The sequence below is a fragment of the Triturus cristatus genome, chromosome 1_1 (assembly GCF_964204655.1).
Source record: "Triturus cristatus chromosome 1_1, aTriCri1.1, whole genome shotgun sequence".
Lineage (NCBI taxonomy): Eukaryota > Metazoa > Chordata > Amphibia > Caudata > Salamandridae > Triturus > Triturus cristatus.
In genome coordinates, this window is record NC_140579.1 from 1,053,650,634 (window position 1) to 1,053,660,852 (window position 10,219).

Below are 10,219 nucleotides of genomic sequence, written 5' to 3' on the forward strand. Positions count from 1 at the left end.
AGTCTGCGGAACCTGTGGAACGATTGGCTGCGGTGGAAAACGCTGCTTATAATCTGCAAGTATGGCTTGCAGGTCTTGAATTAACGTAGGAGGCAGATGTGACATCTCGCTCCGACGAGGTTGTTTGTAGCAAGGTCTATGATGCGGAACGACTATGTCTTCCTGATAGTAATGCCCTTGATAATTATCTTCTTCCTCATCATCATCGTCCTCCTGACATTTGACAGTTCCGAAGGATGGCGAGCAATCCCAAAGGGCCCTTCGTCCTCCTCATAATCTTCATCCTCACACTGCACATATGTTTCCAGGAGATGTAAGGGAGTAAGCGGTGATATGTCACTACATTCCTGCCTCTGAAAAGACTTTAGTTGAAAAGTCCTGGTGGAAATTGGAGTGGAATGAGCGGGCGCCATTTCCTTTAATGTGATTAGGCTTGTAGAGTCCATCGACGACGAGGTAGTCGTCGACGGGGCTGTGGTAGACGGGATCGTCGACGGGATCTTCGTCGTCGACGATGTCTTCGTCGTCGACGGAGCCGTCGTCGACGGGGTCTTCGTCGACGAGCTCGACGTCGACTGGGTGGCGGAATCGTCGTCGACGGTACTGCCTTCGTCTTTTTGTGCGGATTGGCAATCAGCCGGGCAGAGCTACACTAACGTGCATCCATCTTGCCTGGCGCCCTCTAGCGCTCCCCTAAAAGTATGATATTTTGATGTATGCAACCTCAGACATGTTCTGAGGTCCTTCTCTCATGAGCTGGAAAAATTAACTGGCTCTGGGAAGCAACTGCTGATACAACACACACTGGAAAGTGTAGTCTCCCAAGTACTTAAAAAACAGGCTCCTTTTTCTCTATATTTTTGCTGTACACCTATCGGGCTGCATCTGTACCTTCATGTTCACTGCTTTAAGGGTTTTCTCTGCATTTAAATGCTGCAGTGCAGTTCTGTGATGTTAATCTCAGGCATTATTTAGGACATTCAGGAAAAAGGGGGCCTCTGTTAGTCTTCCACTTCACTGAACTAAATTTGACCTTATGGACAAAGACAGAATATGAGGCTGTTTCCCATGGAAAGAAAATATGCAAAAAGGTGTTCTTGGGCCCAAGCACGCAGCCAGGAATGATTCAAGTAATTACAACTATCAATAAAGATCCTACGATGCCAATACCTTTTTTCCTTCTTCAATCTTTTTTCTTTGAGGACAAAGGTTTACATCAGATCCCAATCCGCATAGGCTCTTCAGCAGAGGGAGCTTAAACAATAGCTACCAGAGCAGGAGGAACCAATAGATGCCAATTAGCTTGTCTTTCTGCTCACCTCTCCTTTTGCTGACGATCATTCTGAAGCAATGCATTCAATGTAGTTGATCTATTGATCACCAATGAAATAGCATCTTTATGTTCTTCTCTTAACCCATGGTAAAAAACAGTGGCTGAAGTCTCATTCGTTCAGGCTGACTCCGACTGTAGTTGAGTAAACTGACATATGTATGTGAAAATATCCTTCAAACGCCGTCAGAGGCAGATTTTAAGACTCTCGCTTCATAAATCATATCAGGTTCTCCCTTAGACCCCATTCCCCCTATGTTATGGAAAGAGAGGTCAGATGAACTCCTTTCAACACTACGAATGATATGTAACCAATCCCTTGCCACTGGTATGGTCCCAAGACACTGGAAGAAGGCTCTAGTTAACCCTTTACTGAAGAAACTATCTCTCAATATCAGGATTCCCCTTTCCAATTAAAATACTGGAAAAATATCTCAGTAAGATCTTGGCAGGTTTTCTGCAAGAAAATGATCTGCTCAAACCAGAACAGATAGGTCTTAGGCCAGCTCATGGAACCGAGTCTGCGCTAATCCTGCAGAACCCATTGGCTGCTTTTGACAATGTAAACCACTTAATTCTGCTGGCATGTCTAAAAGAGATTGGAATAAGAGGGGTGTTAGAAGGGCGACCTCCGGGGAGTCAGATGGTGTCAGATGGACCACCCCGGGAGCACCGTTCCGTAAGGATGCAGCCGAGCGCCGCTGAGAAGCCTCCTGGGCGAGGTCCTTCTCCTAGGATCGTACAGCCAAGTAATCCCCTCCCACCACAAAGGGACACAACCAGGGTATCAAGGCTCACAAGTCGTTTATCAGAATTACGGGTAGGTCTCCGCGGCAATATTTACAGGTGGATCAAGGGATCCAAAAGAGTCTCAGGGTTTGGTTAGGTACGGGGGTAGTGGGACAGTCTCAGTATCAGCCCGCGACGAGGTCAGCAGGGCTCCGGTGGTTGCTTCAGCGAGGTCGAGCCGCGACTAGGTCAGCAGGGCTCCGATGTTCCGTGAGGGTCTTCTTCTCAGCAAGGGGGAGCCGCGACGAGGTCAGCAGGGCTCCGATGTTCCGTGAGGGTCTTCTTCTCAGCGAGGGGGAGCCGCGACGAGGTCAGCAGGGCTCGAGTTCTCAGTTCCAGGCAATGAGTCTTTCTCCGTAGGGTCAGCCGCGATTCGATCAGCAGGGCTCTGGACTCCAGGATACAACTGCCCTCCTGGTTGTGGGCTGCCCCAGATATATGGCTGGAGCCCTTTGATGTCCGGACCCTCGCGCCTGGGGGGCCGGAGGGGCCGGGATGAGAGAGTCCAGACACCCAGCGGGAGGTGGAGCCATCGCCCCGGGAAGCCGGAGGGCGTTCGGGCCCAGGTGTCGGGGGCCGGCGGGAGGCCCCATCGAAACTCCCCTCCTCCGGGATCGGTGGAGTGGCCACTCGACCCCCTTGGGCCGGGTCTTGGCGCCTTGATGTTGGGGCTTCGCAAGGACCGAGGCCCGGGCGGGCCGCGTCGCGAAGGCTGGTGCGAGTAGCGGGGTACAAGCTCGGGGGGCCCCGAAGGGTTGGGGTTGCCCCCGTTTGGTCTGGTAGGAGGGTTCGGGACCACGCCACGAGGCCGGGTCCAACAAGGGGTGCTGCCCAAATGGTTATAATCCTACTTATCGGAAAGATGGCAAGCAATAACTCTGCCGCCTCATGTATCGGAATATAAGGAAATCAGGCATGGAGAGCCCCAGGGCTTTTCCCCGAGACCCATCCTGTTCAATACTTATTTAAGGACTCTGTTGACCCTAATTAAGCCCTTTGGGATATCATTTGTAAATTATGCAGACGATACCCAATTAATAATCTTACTAGCTAGGTCAGACAAAAATCAGATAACTTCCATATATGTCTGAAAGAGATGACAGAATAGCTTGACCAGAGCATGTTGAAATCCAGTTGTGATAAGACAGAATTACTTTGCTGCTCACCATGGAGTCTACAACAACAACAACTCCCATCCAACTTTTGGCTTTAGACAATAAAGTCGGCCTTGGAATCTGCACACTTGGTACGAAATCTCGGAGTCCAATTTGCCAAGCATCTCTCAATGGAAACATGTCAGTAAAACAGTAGCAGTATGCCATGGACTCCTAAGAAGCTTGAAGAAAATTGTCCCTACGCTTCCACAGCCTTTCAGGAGTCTTGTGGTACAGGCCACTATACTGAGTAGACTAGACTATTGCAAATCCTTACTTTGGGATGTTCAGAATATCTGCTCAAGTGCCTTCAAAGGAGCCAGGTGCTGGCTGCCATGCTGGTGCTAAACAAAGGAAGGGAGAAGGGACTCTACAACCCGAAAGTTGCAGGAACTCCACGGGCTCCCAGTAAAGGAGTGGTGTACATTTAAGGCCCTCTGTATACTACTCAAGGCATTACATTGAACGGGATCCAAGGCTCTACAACAAAAGGTTAATCCCTACAGGCCAACAGGAACGTTGAGGCCATCTGATCCCTGCATGGTATCGGTGCCTCCTTTTAAAACAACACACCAGGGAGGAAAAGCATTCCAGGTCAGAGCTTCTCAACTATGGAACAACATGCTACTATTTCTAAGAATTGAAACAAACTTATTATGTTTCAGAAAAAACTTAAAAACATGTTTCCCTATGCAAAGGACAGCTGTAAGTAAATAGACTTAGTCCTTCTCTTTTCAACAGAAGTTCTCTAGACTGATTTCAGCGCCAAGATGCCCGTTGGGTGATAGTTGTGCTTTATAAATGATTGATGATAATAATATTATTAAGCCAGAATGTGCTGTTTTTGTAATCTGTCTCCAACCAAATAGTGCTTTAAATTGGTCTAGAAAGGTTGCATATTATTGGACTTTAATTGAGGATTCGGGGTGTAGACCAGATTAAAGAGTCCTTGGGCAAATACGATAAAAAAGTAACTTTAGTGGTATCAGCGGAAAACTGAGTTGGACAGGTTAAGAAATGTAGATTACTTTGAGTCAAAAAAGACTGCAAAAACTGGGGGTCTGGTCTGAGTTTGCACTGAGTTTGTCAGGTGGTTCCAGTTTAGTCCTGGAGTAGGGGCGCACCATAGCTGGGGAGGATTCAAAGATAGTACGGCAAGTGGAAGAACTGCAAATTGGATTATTGGAATCTTCCGAGGAGAGAGAAATTTATTTTAGAACTGAGTAAATACGTTTGTTCATTGCAACCATTTTCCAATATCTATAATGGCCTTTTACATGATTTGCAGCATGCTGGATTCAGAACTCATATTGAAGAGTATAGTGGCCTGGGAAACTGTCAAGTTTCACAGGTTTTGATAGATAGGGCCTAAAGGCGATCTGCCCATTTCCCAGAACGAAGCTCCACCTCCCGGTTCCGACCCTGTTTTTGCTGGCTTAGTGTTTCTGCCCACTTTTCTCACTGCTGATCAGTGGTAAAGTGCTCCTGTGGTAAAATGTGTTATGGATTGGTGTTTCCATGATTGGCCTGTTTGATTTATGTGTCAGTCCCTAGTAAAGTGCACTGCGTGGGCCAGGGGCTGTGAATCAAATGGCGTTGGTGGGCTGCAGCACTGGATTGTGCCACCTACACGAACGGCCCGTAAAAGGTAACTCGGGTCTGCAATCGCAGAGCCCGTGTGCGGTCTGGTACCGCCATGTCGACTGGCAAGTCCCTCACCTTCCCTTTTCTTACATGTCCATCACCCCTAAGGTAGGCCCAAGGTACCCCTGTGGGCCGGGTGCAGTGTATGTGAAAGGTATGGCAAGGCTACCTGTTCCCCATAGGACGGAATGGGAAGTTTGTTTATAACATCTTATAAACATAACTGGCCTGGGGAACTAGGTAGGAAAATAAAGTTTAGTATGCCTGAACTCAGAATCTAAAGATGCATCTTTTAGTGAAGGTGATTTTTACATTCTGTGTTTGAAAAAAACACTTTTAGAAAGTAGGTGTTTTCTTGCTCGGTCATCCCGTGTGCCTCTGGAATGTGGATTGCCTGTCCGGGTTTTGGATGACAGAAGACTGGGGAGCATGAGTGGCTCCAGATAGTCTAGGTGTGTCAGGAAAGGGCTGAATAGACCTGGGCTGCAATTGGGGAAGGGTAGGAGATTTCCCTGCACCTCAAAGGGCCTGGTCTGCCTCTGACAATGCCGTCTCCACCTCCTGCCAGGAAGTCACACCAGAGAAGGCAGAACTGGTTCTGGCTGGGCACAGACACTCTCTGCCTAGGAGATTAAATGATTTTGGGATATAAATACTGGGGCCCAGACCCCTGAACGTTAGAACTCTTTTGGACCAAGAAGACTGCCAAGAAGAAGAGCTGGAGAAGCTGTGAGGCGGAACTACAACATTGTTGTGTGCTTTGCTGTGTTGGCCAGCAGTGGCTGCTTCTGTCTTGAGCAGTGAAAGGACTGGACTGAACTTTCTGCAATCTTTGTGAGTTTCTCCAAGGGCTTGAGGTAGAGCTTGCCTGCACCGACCTCCGGAACCGACGCCTGCGGATGCCGTGCTTTCGGAAGCTCAACAAGAGGTCGCCGATGCCCTGCATTTCTAAAAGGTACTGTTTGCTGGTCTCCCCGACACCACAGCTGGCCCGCGACGCTACGGTCAGCCAGAACTGTTTGGATTTGTTTGCTCACGACGGCGTGATAGCCCCGGACAGCTATTGACATGAAGGATCTATTTTCCAAGCATATTTTGATAACTGTATTGTGGGTTTTTATTGTTTTTGGTCTTGTCTTAAGTATATAAATATATTGGATATTTTTCTAAACTGGTGTGGTGTTCTTTTGTAGTGCTTACACTGTATTACTGTTGTTTATGTGCAAATCCTTTACTCCCTGCCTCTAAGATAGCCTGACTGCTAGTGCCAAGCTACTAAGGGGGTGAGCAGGGGTTATTTTAGGAGTGTAACTCCCTTATCCTGACTAGAGTGGTGGTTTCTGTCTGACTTTAGCACATGCCCTAGCCGACCAAAACTCCAATTTCTAACATTGGTTGTCAGCGGTGAGGATAGGACTTGCGCTTGCACTTGACTTACAGTGATTAGTGTGCACTACTACCATATCGCAGCCCATTACGTACCACATACTTTTGTTTTGGCCTATTTTTGACCTTGCCAGCTTGAACTTGCTTCTTCATCATGCCTGAATCAAGAGCATCATCTGTTGCATCCATGGAAATTGCCTTTGAGGATAGGTTGGAATCCTACAACGTGAGTTGAAAGCGATTTGCAAAAACTTAAAAATCCAAGTCGGAGGCCTCACTAGGAAGGAGGAGCTACAAAAGGCACTGAGAGCCTGGGTAGCAGCCAGACATGCCAGCGAGCAATCTGGTATTCTCAGTGGAGAGGCAGAGGAGCCTATTCCTAGGGTGGATGTGCTTTTGGGAGGGGGAGACCCCTCCAGGCCAGGTAGCAGTGGGAAGCTAGGAGGCACGAGATAGAGCTTGAGAGGCTCAAGATGGAGTCACAGAGAGTATTAGACAATGAGCGTGGGCTCAAGGAGCTGGAATTGAAAAGCAAATCCAGCACGGATGGTGGCAGCAACTCTTCAGTGCAGGCCGATATAAAGAGTACCAGAAGGGGGATGACATACAAAGGTGATTTCAAGGGTATGAGGTGGCTTTTCATATGAATGGGGTCCCTGAAAGGAACTGGGGGGGTAGGGCTGTGGCCTCTCTTTCCAGAAGAAGCTAGGGATACCCTGATAACTTTGGGTAAGGGGCAGAACCTCACCTATGCTGACCTGAAGGATGCTCTCTTCACCAGGTATGGACTCACTCCTGAGAAGTACATGGATCAGTTTAGGTCCAGGAAGAAGTCTGACACCAATACATGGTTGGAATGTGTGGATTCATTCTGCAGGTCATTGGATGGCTGGGTGAGGGGCAATAATGTGACGGATTATCAGGGGCTCTACAATTTAATTGCATCGGAGCACTTGTCTAGTCTATGTTTTGCAGATCTGCGCCAGCACATAGTCGATAGTAAGTTGACTGACCTCAGGAAGCTTGCTATGGAGGTGGACCGCTGGGTGAGTACCTGGGTCTACAAGAAAGTGGGGGAGACTCAGCCAAAGGTGGGCAGGGTCCCCAGCAGAAAAATGGGGGGGGGGGGGGGGGGGGGGGGAAGGGTAAAGGGCCCCAAACTAACACCCAGGGTAAAGGTTCCCATCCCCCGGAGATAAGCAAGGGGTCTCTTCAGAAAAGCCTGCTGAGACTGGCCCCCGCAAGTGTTTTTCATGTGACCAGGTGGGCCACATGAAGGGGGATCCCAGGTGCCCTAAGGGGGGGCACAGCCACCCACCGGTCCAAGGTTTTGGCTAGTGTAGCGCTTGGGGAGGAAGAGTACCCACCGGAGGGTGGGGATCCCGCAGAAATGACCCTCGTCTCACTGCGGGACAGTGAGATGGTCCCAGGAAACCAGGTGCCCCCTAACACAAAGAAATACAGCACCTGGGTGACCATCAATGGGAAAAGGGTGGAGGCTCTCAGAGATACTGAAGCCAGTGTGACCTCAGTCCGGTGTCACCTGGTCTCTGAGAAGCAGGTAGTCCCAGGGGCATTCCACCAAGTAATTGCTGTAGACAATTCATAGCGCCAGTGTCTGGTGGTGCAGGTTCCCTTCGAGCGGGGGGGGGGGGGGGGGGGGAAGGGGCCGCGTCTCAGGTCCCTTGAGGGTGGTTGTGAGCCCTTCCATGCCTGTAGATTGTCTACTAGTCTACTAGGTAACGGCCTGGAGCAGTCCTATGGAAGGATGGCGGCTAGAGAGGGTGATCAGAAGGACTTGGAGCCTGAAACAGCTGCCCAAGTCCCTGCCAAGAGAAAGGGCAAGGGGCGCGGGAAACCGGCCCCTGAAGTTCCCATGGACCGGGAGGATGCGGATCTTGAGGGGACGCCCCGGTGCCTACAGGGGAGCAGGTAGCTGAACTGGGGGACATCTACGAGCTGACCCATTGGCAGTAAGAAGGGGGGTCCCAGCAGGGAGGAATTCTGCAAGGAGCAGAAGGAGTGCCCTTCTCTGGATTGTCTGCGGCGGCAGGCTGCAGACCAGGCAGCTGGTGATCAGCCTGGATCACACTGGATCTACTGGGAGAATGATCTCCTGTACAGTGAGCCTAAAATCGCTGAGCCTGGGTCAGCCTGTATGCTGGTGGTACCCCAGCGCTTCAGGACCTTCCTACTGGGTCTGGCTCATGACGTGCTTTTGGCAGGACACTTGGAGCAGGACAAGACCTTTGACAGGCTTGTCACCCACTTCTTCTGGCCCCAAATGCGAAGGCAGTCAGATGGACATTGCAGGTCTTGCCAAACTTGCCAGGCAAGTGGTAATAGTGGGAGGAAGGTCAAAGCTCCTCTCCAACCTTTTCCAATTGTGGGAACGCCCTTTGAAAGGGTAGGGATGGACATTGTGGGGCCACTGGATCCTAAGACAGCAATGGGCAACAGGTACATTCTGGTCTTGGTAGACCATGCCACTCGGTACCCGGAGGCAATCCCTCTCAGGACGACGACGGCCCAGTGGTGGGCCAGGCGTTAATGGGGATCTTTTCCCGAGTAGGGTTCCCCAGAGAGGTGGTTTCTAACACGGGGACCAATTTCATATCCAAGTATATGACATCCCTGTGGAAGGAATGTGGTGTAACCTACAAGTTCACCACCTCTTACCACCCCCAAGGTAACTGTCTGGTGGAGAGATTCAACCAGACCTTGAAAGGCATGATTAAGGGTCTAACAGAACCAATGAGGCATAAGTGGGACGTCCTCTTGCTGTGCCTTCTCTTTGCCTACAGAGAGGTACCACAGAAGTCTCTAGGGTTCAATCCCTTTGAGCTTCTGTATGGTCACCCAGTGAGGGGACCTCTGAGTTTGGTGAGGGAAGGCTGGGAGGCAGCTCCCAGGAATCCTCCCCAGGATGTGTTTAGTTACATGCTGGCCTTCCGAAACCAAACTGCCTGCTTCAGGAAGCTCGCTCAGGCGAACCTAGAAGCTAGCCTGGAAGAAATGAGGAAGTGGTATGACCAGAATGCCACTCTGGTAGTCGAATTTCAACCTGGACAAAAAGTGTGGGTCATGGCCCCAGTGGAACCTTGTGCCTTGCAGGACAAGTGGACTGGGCCATTTGAGGTGGTGGAGAGCAAAAGTGATGTCACCTACCTGGTGGAATTGCGGACTCCAAGGAACCCTTTGAGGGTCCTCCACGTGAACCGCCTCAAGCCCCACTTCAAGAGGTCCTAAGTGAGCATGGTCTTGGCGACAGATGATGGGGTGGAAGAGGAGAGTGAACCTCTCCCTGACCTCCTGTCTACCAAGGCGCGCGATGGATCAGTGGAAGGTGTGATCCTCTCCCTAACACGGACCCCAGAGCAGCAGAGCGACTGTCACCAGTTGTTGGGACAGTTTACCCCTCTATTCTCTCTGACCCCAGGTGTTACGCACTGGTGTACCCATGACGTGGACACCGGTGACAGCCCTCCTGTGAAGCACAAGATTTACAGGTTGACTGACCGGGTCAAGGCCAGCATTAAAGAGGAGGTCTCTAAGATGTTGACGTTAGGGGTGATCGAGCCTTCCAACAGTCCTTGGGCCAGCCCAGTGGTCTTGGTCCCAAAGGCTGCTGCACCCGGTGCCACTTCAGAACTGCGGTTTTGTGTGGACTACCGTGGGCTCAATGCCATCACCAGGACTGACGCGCACCCCATCCCCAGAGCTGATAAGCTCATTGATCGGTTGAGAGCTGCCAGGTTCCTCAGCACGTTTGATTTAACGTCTGGGTACTGGCAGATTGCCTTAACCGATGGGGCCAAGGAGAGGTCAGCATTTTCAACCCCAGAAGGACATTACCAGTTACGGGTGATGCCCTTTGGGTTGAAGAATGCCCCTGCCACCTTTCAGGGGTTTGACA